Here is a 10,443-nt window from a genome sequence, read left to right as displayed (position 1 = left end):
GCTCAGACGTCCCCTAATCTACCCAACTCTGACATCCCCTAATCCACCCTGCACTGACGTCAACTAATCCACCCAACTCTGACGTCCCATAATCCACCCAGCTCTGACGTCTCCTAATCCACCAGGCACTGACATCCCCTTATTATGTATCTTGATTGTATGGAACCCTGCCCGTAGCACTGACTAGACAATCACCCTATTCATATACCCAGATGGAAGCTTCAGAGAAAATCCCTCTAAACGAACTGTCAGATCTGATAGTGTGCATTGAATCTTTACACCCCGCAACATTCCTAATTTTTGGTATTCTTATTTACCGTCGACGGACGGAAAAATCTGCGCTTTTCGTTTCACTGACGGTACAAAAGGGTTAGCCGTATCATGTATCATGTTTAGTCGAGTTGATCCACCCCCACACCACACATACATACACAGGTGGAACAGTGTGACAATACACATACACACACATACACAGGTGAAATAGTTTGACAATACACATACACAGGTGAAATAGTGTGCTGTACAGTGACATTCACTTTTTCTTCATTTCAGAATTTAAGAGTTTCAAGAAATTAAACATTAATTGACACCTCTACTTGGATTATTGGCTAATTGGGTAAGTTCATGATTTTTTCCCTCATCTTTAATCTGCAGGGCCGGCTTTAACTTAAAGTTTAAGTTAACATTTTCTATAGTGCACTGTTTATTTTTGGAGGTTAGGATCAGAGTCTAACCCTAAGATTGTTATATGATTTATTATCTTCGCGTGTGCACACTCATACATAACTCGTATTAAACACACACATATACTACCTTTTTTTTTTTACTACTCATACACAGGCATCGGTGTGTTAACTCACTACACACACATCCATTTCTTACAACACTCACAACACATTCGCACCGCTGACACGCTTGTGGGCCAATATATATTTAAAAAAATACAGCAACCACTCGACTAGGTCGGAAATAGCTGCGTTTCTTTGTTGACGCCCTACGCACAGTGCAACAGCGCGCAGCCCGTTTGTTCATTATGGCCAGTTGAACGCGCACGTTGAGCATACGGGCTAGCCGCGCATGGGACGACGTCATCGTAGCCGATGTAACTTTTTTAGGGTTGTTTTTTTTTATAGCGTGATCGATGGGGTCTGTTTTAGTTATGCCATGCGTGGTAGAGTTTAAAACGTTGAAGTTTGAGTGTAGTTTAGCTGCGTGATGCGTGGTATAGTTTAAAACAATCAAGTCTTAGTGTATACGTTATTTATAGGTCGTCGTTCATTGCACGTTACTAGTTTAGTCGCGACGTTAACCTGGATTTGTATTTAGCCTTGACCCTGTTCTAGAGTAGTTTAGACTAGTCACTATTCTAGGCTCATTTAGCCTATGCATGACAATATTCTAGGCTCATTTAGCCTATGCATAACAATAATCTAGGCTCATTTCTAGCCTATGCATGACAATATTCTAGGCCCGGTCATAGCTTATCTTCGTCACTATTCAAGGCCCCTTTTTAGCCTAACCTCGTCACTATTCTAGGTCCATTTCTAACCTATGCCTGTTACTTTCACTGCATAGACCCTCAGCAAAATCCCATAGCAGAGGTTCCTGTGTTGCCGGCTTGTATCTATGTGCTAAAGATACCGCTATGGTTCATCTGTGAGTGATTGAGTGAGTGAGTGAGTGAGTGAGTGAGTGAGTGAGTGAGTGAGTGAGTGAGTGAGTGAGTGAGTGAGTGAGTGAGTGAGTGAGTGAGTGAGTGAGTGAGTGAGTGAGTGAGTGAGTGAGTGAGTGAGTGAGTGAGTGAGTGAGTGAGTGAGTGAGTGAGTGAGTGAGTGAGTGAGTGAGTGAGTGAGTGAGTGAGTGAGTGAGTGAGTGAGTGAGTGAGTGAGTGAGTGAGTGAGTGAGTGAGTGAGTGAGTGAGTGAGTGAGTGAGTGAGTGAGTGAGTGAGTGAGTGAGTGAGTGAGTGAGTGAGTGAGTGAGTGAGTGAGTGAGTGAGTGAGTGAGTGAGTGAGTGAGTGAGTGAGTGAGTGAGTGAGTGAGTGAGTGAGTGAGTGAGTGAGTGAGTGAGTGAGTGAGTGAGTAAGTGAGACGCTCATCACTAGACTAACCAAAAGTTCAAAGTTTGACTACGTGTAGCAATGGTGCACCCCACCACTCTATCTAACTCAAGTGGTTTGTTTACCAATAATGTCGCCATATGAGTTGCAGTGCTAACATATAACAATAGCTGAATACTTACTATAATCATATGCTGACATAGATGGCACATGAACTAATATAAAAATATGTAAGTGCACTTACACATTATATAGCTATGCAAAATGCAACTTCGCTAAGCCAACATGCAACACTAACAAGCTATTGTATAACATGCGTGATATAACAATTTAATGAGCTAATATTTAACAACCTGGTTATCATACATCATTAATTAGTTAATATTTAACATGCGTGAGATGACAAACACCCTTAATGAGCTGTCACATACCATGCGTTAGCTAACATGTTTCGCGAGCTAATACGTAACATAGGTTAGTGTACTTAATGAGCTAAAACGCAACATTATTTAGCTTATATATGTCATATCTAAGCCAACATACTACATACTTGAGTTAACATACAACATTAATGAGCTAATACATAACATGCATGAATTAACATGTAACATTAATGTTCTACCGCACAACATAAAAACACTTGTATGTTAGTCCCGACTACCACACAACATAACAAACACGTGTATGTTAGTGCCGACTACCACACAACATAACAAACACTTTTATGTTAGTGCCGACTACCACACAACATAACAAACACGTGTATGTTAGTGCCGACTACCACACAACATAACAAACACTTGTATGTTAGTGCCGACTACCACACAACATAACAAACACTTGTATCTTAGTGCCGACTACCACACAACATAGCAAACACGTGTATGTTAGTGCCGACTACCACTCAACATAACAAACACTTGTATGTTAGTGCCGACTACCACACAACATAACAAACACTTGTATGTTAGTGCCGACTACCACACAACATAAAAACACATGTATAGTGCCGACTACCACACAACATAACAAACACTTGTATGTTAGTGCCGACTACCACACAACATAACAAACACTTGTATACTAGTGCCGCCGATCTCAGACATGCTCCCGACCTTACCTGGCCTGTTGAAGCACATACCTGTGCCAGTCACCTGCGTGAGGACGACCGTTAACCTTCTCAAGTCGACCTGTCGGCCCCTGTCTAGATGAAAGAAACCCCTTCAATTGTGCTGACACTGCACTTCCTCCCTCCTCGTTCAACGTGTGCTGTCACGCTAGAGGTTGTCACGCCAGGTGGTTGTCACGCTAGAAGGTTGTTGAGCTAGAAAGTTCTCTTGCTAAAGGGTTGTCACGCTAGAGGATTTTTAAATTAGGCCGTCACTCTAAAAGCTAGTCATACTAAAAAGTGATTACACTAGAAAACTGTTCACAATGTTACCATATTTACCTACATAAAATATCTTACCCTTCAAACCATAGCCCTTATAATTTCTTACAATTTATTTCCTTTGGTTAAATTTTATTGTAAGTCTCCTAGACTCAACTGTACCAGATGATCCTTTCAATAAGTTAAACACTGTTTTAGTTCAGCTGATGAAGATCTTAGTAAAACAGCGTTTAACCGTTAATTAAGAAGAAAACTTTCTGTGGAGACTGCTTCAAAATACAAAGGGGAAGGGGCAAAGGGGAGGGGGGGGGGGGGCTTTCTGGCAAGTGACCTTGGACAAGATATAATTGAAGTAGGGTGTTAATTAACACGAAGACGCAGCCTGGTTTTAATTAGAGCTTAAATCGTTGGTGCTAATGGATGGATTATTACGTCCGTTAAAAAAACAAATCCAGTGTGTCACATGTTTTTTCTATCTCCCTCTTTCTCTCCCCACCCTTCTCTTTATCTAATTCATTTCACATTTTGTAAAGCACTGGCGGTTTGCTTTAATGCTTCATCTCCACGATCTAAACCATTATCGCTTGATCTTTATTCATGTGACCTTGACTCAGGCGACCTTGGTTGAGATTATCTTTGATAGCGAGCCTACTGTTATAAAATGTGACCCTTTTGTGAGATGATTTTTAATTTAAAATGATCTTTAGTATATGTGACCTTGGACTGGTTGACCTTGGACTGGTTGACCTTAGGCGGATTGACCTTGGACTGGTTGCCCTTGGACTGGTTGACCCTGGACAGGTTGACCTTGGAATGGTTGACCTTGGGCGGGTCGACCTTTTTCGAGTGGACACGGTCAGCTGATGTATCGGTATTATTCTCCCACCTTGCACTCACCATAAAGGCGTGGTTATCGGATTGTACTCGCACGCCCCCCATCGCGACCTCGCGTGTTTTTAAACCGGTATCGTGTTGCATTATTCGGTATTCGATTACCCGCAGTGGAAAGGCTATACGCCATTAATACCGTCGTATAATTAGATTGTCTGTTACGTCACGTCGTTGAGGTATGCAGCCAATTTTCTGCTCTATTTCAGATCGCAGGATTTCACTAGAAGCTTCTTTTTATTTGGTGTTGGGGGGGGGGGGGGTATGGGTTATAGAGAGTCAGGCATAGCTATCAGTTTCTTACATGTTGTGGTGATCATTTGTAATATTTTGAACGAGTATGCGCAATATATTACCTTTATATCGTTTTTTTTTAAAGTACGCTCGTTCATTTATTAATTCTTAAAATGAGCCTTTGAAGATTTTAAGATAAAGTATTAGGGCGCCTCACAAAAAGACCTTGCGATAAAGGAATGTCGTGGTCGGATAGTAGACTCCTTAGAGTCCACTAAGCTCTGATGGGTAACTGACTCACATTAGGGCAACTAAGGCGGCTGGGCATTGTGCTGACCACACTTCCCCCCTGTATGGCGAGGTCATTGATGAACTCTTGTCTTGGGTATGAACGGTAAAAGATTGCGAGAGGATTAGGACGCCACACACAAAAAATGTGTCGTTTTTTTTTAAATTTACTTTTAGCGTTTAATTTAAGTAGGTTGTGTCACAGGTTGTGCAGGTTGGGCACACAGGATAATTTCGGTAGGTTTGTAAATATCTCCAAGTTTTTTTTTACACTGTTTTTCCCTGTCTGAACATGACCAAAGTTCTAAATCATCTCGTCCAAATTAATTATTTATTGTGGAAGATCAAAGCGATAAATATACTGATTTGTTGTCGTTTTGCTAGTAGTCTGAGTGCTAAGGGACCTGCCTGAAATACGGCTTTTATGGATCTTATCGAGGTTGGTTTCAAACTAGTAGGCCCTACTTGTGCATTTCTCTGGACGAATACAAGTATGGCTTAACTAAATTATACACATTCAGACGGTTACATACACTAATGTATCGATGCACAAAACAAGCATGGAAAAATCAACATATATATATATATATATATATATATATATATATATATATATATATATATATATATATATATATATATATATATGCATATTATGCTTTGTTTTTGAAAATTACTATCAGGCCCTCAGCATAAGCGCTTTAAAAATCGCAATTAGATGCTAAGACAAATTCTCGGCAACCTGGGCGGTTATTCAAGAAAACGTCCGATAGACCAAACAATGTCTATACTAGTGTCTGTAGCTTTTTGCGCATGCGCCTAGTTTTTTGTTTCTTTCCCTGGTCTGTGAATAAAAGAAACTGAATATTTTCTGCCGTTTACTGTAGTTATTCCTGCCTGTAGCTTTTTCTATAGAAATCTGTTATTCATATACATGAAAAGAATAAATCCTGGGAAAGTTGTGGTGGAATGGGGGTGGGTAGGCGGGGGGTCGTAAAGGGGTGGGGGTCGGCTTTTGTGTTGGGGCGTGTGAACATGTTTTTATGACGAGCCAGTAATTCCCACTTGAGTCGTGTCCCTTGCCGTGTTGCTTTATTTAGGAGGGTGTTTATGAGTGGTGGGGCTGAAAAGGTAAGGGGGAGGGGAGGTAACTACAATAGTCGGTCCAGAATTTGGAGGTGTGGGGCTAGATAGGGGGGGGTGCTTGAGAATGTTTTCTTTAAATAATTTAGACTGTTGGAATTTTCGTAATGTGTGTAGGGAGAGACGACGGGATAAAGTGGGGTTTTCTTACGGCATGGGGGGTGGGGCGAGGGTGGGCGTGGGGTCAGACGAGGGTACGGGTAAGAAACACACAAAGAAAGGTTTTAAATTATTGCATGTGATTATATTTTTAAAAGATCATATATACATAAGTATAAGTTATATTATCATAAAAAGTATATTCAACTTGAACAGTTGTTAGAGTTATATGATCAATTTCCCATCGCTTATTGACTTGATGATTTTAAAAAAATTACTTGAATAATAAATTTACCATTCTGTACCACAGGTGCTAGAGTTGTTCTCATCTCTAATTACACAATTAAAAATAATTTATAACATTTTAATCATTATCTCTTTCCTTGTTATCATAATTAGTTACATCTTTATAATCGTCACGCTTGAGTTGGGAGACGTGCTAGAACTTTAATATCCTGGTATTCGCGTGATTTCTTTAAAGGTAGACTGATTTAACACCTGACTGACCGCCTTTCTGACCCCGACTATACACCTGACTGTACCCGTGACTGAACCCTTACTGACCCCCTGACTGTATCCTTGCCAGAACTCCTGACTGGACCCCTAAGTGTATCCCTAGTTCAACTGACCGAACCCCCGACCGAACCCCCGACCGAACCCCCGACCGAACCCCCGTCCACTACCTTTAATCCGCCACAGATTATCACCACGGCCTGGGTTATATAAACACCAGATAAACTCAAATCCCACCTGGAGACGTCTGGACAAAAATTTGACCTCTGACCCCCTGACTAAACTTTGAACAAATCTTAAATAAACAACGTCAGTATCACGTCATCTCAGCCCCCCCCCCCCCACACCCCTTGTGGCAGGGCGTCACAGCCCCACCCCCCCACACCCCTTATGGCAGGGTGTCTCAGCCCCCCCCCCACACCCCTTATGGCAGGGTGTCTCAGCCCCCACCCCCCTTTTATGGCAGGGTGTCTCAGCCCCCTACACCCCTTATGGCAGGGTGTCTCAGCCCCCCCCCCCCCCCTTATGGCAAGGTGTCTCAGCCCCCTACACCCCTTATGGCAGGGTGTCTCAGCCCCCACCCCCCTTTTATGGCAGGGTGTCTCAGCCCCCTACACCCCTTATGGCAGGGTGTCTCAGCCCCCCCCCCCCTTATGGCAAGGTGTCTCAGCCCCCCCACCCCCCACTTATCAAGGACAGGCCGGGGTAATGTTGGTGTGCCGTGATGACAGTATCTGGACACTTGTCTGCCCAGGGAGATAACTTGCAGGCGAGGGCACATATTACGCAGATAGTGGCTGGCTCTGAACCTTGGTGGGAACTGCCGTCTGGGATCAGGCGCATATATATATATATATATATATATATATATATATATATATATATATATATATATATATATATATATATATATATATACACACACACAAAACTTTAACTTTTATTTCTCGGTTCGTCATTTAAAAAATTGGCTTAATTAGGTTTTATTAAGTGCCAGGTACATCACAGAAGGTTTTCCACACTGTTTTCCAGAGGCACTTTATTTACAAACATGTGTTTGTGACATTTTGTTTTCACATGTGTAAATTCCACTTCGCTTTCACATGTTACACTGCGCAGTCAGCAATATTTAGAGGTTATCCGATCCTTATTTAATCAATAGAATCGAAAGTGTGGAGCAGTTTGGCATCTGGTGTATGCGTGGAGGTGGGGGGGGGGGGGGTATGATTAAAAGGAAACAAAAAAGTCAATTTTCGCATGTTATTAACTCCTTTAAAGTGAATTGCTTGATACAGAAAGTTGTTCATAAGAAATACGTTTCACCGTATAATTTCCTCATCTAATAATAATATTTACACCAGACTTTTCTAATTTTGCTGACGTCTTCAAATAATTTAGGTATTTACATCAGACTTCCCTCAACCTGCTGTCCAGGCTTTAAGACTTGATTTTTACCACTCTTCTGACTATTGAGCCATTTATTTATGGTTATTTTATTTTAAGTTGATTTTAATTTATAAGCTCTCGTCGCTGTTGGGGACATGTTAACGTTAACATGTTAGGTTTGTGGGTTCTTGTGGAAACTACGCATTTGTATAATCTCATCAGGGTTAGGATCTTGGTTAGGTTCAAGTTAAGTCAGGGTAGCTTTTCTAGAAAAATAATACATTCGTTACGCTCTTTGCATTTTAACAACTATGGGTATTTAGTTTAGAGTATGGGTCAGTGTTAAGTTGGCTGTTGACGTTGCATTGATGGCAAGAAGAATAACTTGAGTACGGTTAAACGACGAACTATCGCTTATCTGTTAGCTTAGTGTTGGGTTTGGGTTAGCGTCTAGCTAGGGCTAATTTTATGGAGTGTTTTCTCGAACCAACCACAGCATGAAAGAGCTCATGACATAGGTAAACAGGAAGTGACGTAGGATTTTGTTTTGAAAAGATTTAAAAAACTCGGAACTTACGGGGGATGGCGAAATGTTGTGTTAACAGAAGTGGGAGTAATAACTCCGTGCGTAGGGGAGGTAATCAAGCGTCAGCTTTTGTCTATAAGAGGGGGGGGGGGGGGGTGGAGGAGAAACAGCTTCATCTGGGAAGCCGTTGTTGTGTAGTGGGTGGGATTTATGTGGGGAGCCGGTGTGTGGGTGGGATTTATGTGGGGAGCCGGTGTGTGGGTGGGATTTATGTGGGTGTAATTTATGCGATGTTCCTATGTATTTAACTGGGTGGTATTTGTGTGGGTGGAGGGGGTTTGTGAGGTGAAGAGTTACAGCCAGTGTCTGGGTGGTATTTATTGTTGGGGGGGGGGGGTAGTGTCTGTGTGTGTACGGGGGGGGGGTGTGAGGCGAAGAGTTAGAGCTGGTGTCTCGTCAGTTGTGGTTTTGCACGAGAGCCAATGTCATCTCTCTCAACTCAAAATTGTAAAACTGTTTATAATTAACATCAACACAAATACAAGACAATAACAACTTCAAACCTTAACCGTGCACAAATAACAATCAATGCAACATACTATTTACCAATCTTATCCAGCTATCCCATTCGCTGAATATTACAAAATACTTAAACAACATAACTATACAATAAGGCGCCACAAGGCCCACGTTATTTACTTTTAAAGTTCCTCTTTTCCAGACCCTCAATCGTCTGTTTCAAGCCTTCATACCAGACATTCCCGTCCCCCATCTTCTAATCTTTCTACAATAAATAATAAAAAAAATATTTCTCTGAAGTCTAAATCACGCCCCCACCCCTCCCCCACCGCCCTCACAGCGTATTGTATTTCACCCATGCCCCTAGTCTGCTCAAGTCGTCAACCCATTCCAACTTACCTCCCTTGTCCTTGTACTCGTCAGCTGTTACCTCCCTTCAGCCCCTGAACCATCCATTTGCCTTGTGATTTTCTTCGTGTTGTTCCTTTTTATTCGAGTTGTCCTCAGCAAGTCAAGTTTAAAAAAAAAACACAAAAAAATATGCCTCTACAAAACATCTGGCTTTCATATCAGCTTCAGAAAAAACGTATTTGTAAAGCGTCGTGTCAATTTGGTGAGTATTAGGTTGGGCGTCTTTGCCTTGCGAAGTGTGATGTAAATTTGGTGAGTATTAGGTTGGGAGTCGTTGCCTTGTGAAGTGTGATGTAAATTTGGTATTAGGTTGGGAGTCTTTGCCTTGTGAAGTGTGATGTAAATTTGGTGAGTATTAGGTTGGGCGTCTTTGCCTTGTGAAGTGTGATGTAAATTTGGTATTAGGTTGAGAGTCTTTGCCTTGTGAAGAGTGATGTAAATTTGGTGCGTATTAGATTGGGAGTCTTTGCCTTGTGAAGAGTGATGTAAATTTGGTGAGTATTAGGTTGGGCGTCTTTGCCTTGTGAAGTGTGATGTAAATTTGGTATTAGGTTGGGAGTCTTTGCCTTGTGAAGTGTGATGTAAATTTGGTGTTAGATTGGGAGTCTTTGCCTTGTGAAGTGTGATGTAAATTTGGTGCGTATTAGGTTGGGAGTCGTTGCCTTGTGAAGTGTGATGTAAATTTGTGAGTCATTGCCTTGTAAAGCGTCCTGCCAATTTGGTGAGTATTAGGTTGGGAGTCTATGCCCGCGTCGTGTCATTTCGTTGAGCTTTACGTTTGAAGTCTAAGCCTTGTAAGGCGTCGTGTCAATTAGGTGAGTATTAGACTGGAAGTAAAGCGCTAATCAATATGTTGAGTATATGCCAAGTATATGCCGACACAGACGTGGATCTGTAATGTAAATTGAAAACATCACGTGACTGTACAAAATGCTTATTGATGCGAATAGAAAGTTGCAAATTGTAAACTTGTTACCTAATCGCAATG

The 10,443-nt window shown here is 41.7% G+C and overlaps 1 protein-coding gene across 1 annotated transcript in view; it reads left to right on the top strand.

Annotated features, from left to right (window-relative positions):
* Nucleotides 1-550: 550 nt before the first annotated feature.
* LOC131942272 (plexin-A2) overlaps nt 551-10,443 on the top strand; it is a 174,676-nt gene continuing 164,783 nt past the window's right edge. The window contains exon 1 of the mRNA XM_059302046.1: nt 551-616. The gene's annotated coding sequence lies outside the window, so the exon portion shown is untranslated. The remainder of the gene's footprint in view (nt 617-10,443) is intronic.

This window comes from Physella acuta, unplaced genomic scaffold, assembly GCF_028476545.2.
Source record: "Physella acuta isolate Inbredline_101_S28 unplaced genomic scaffold, ASM2847654v3 ptg000034l, whole genome shotgun sequence".
NCBI lineage: Eukaryota > Metazoa > Mollusca > Gastropoda > Physidae > Physella > Physella acuta.
Note: the sequence above shows the minus strand (reverse complement) of the source record. Positions and strands in the feature narration are given on the sequence as shown.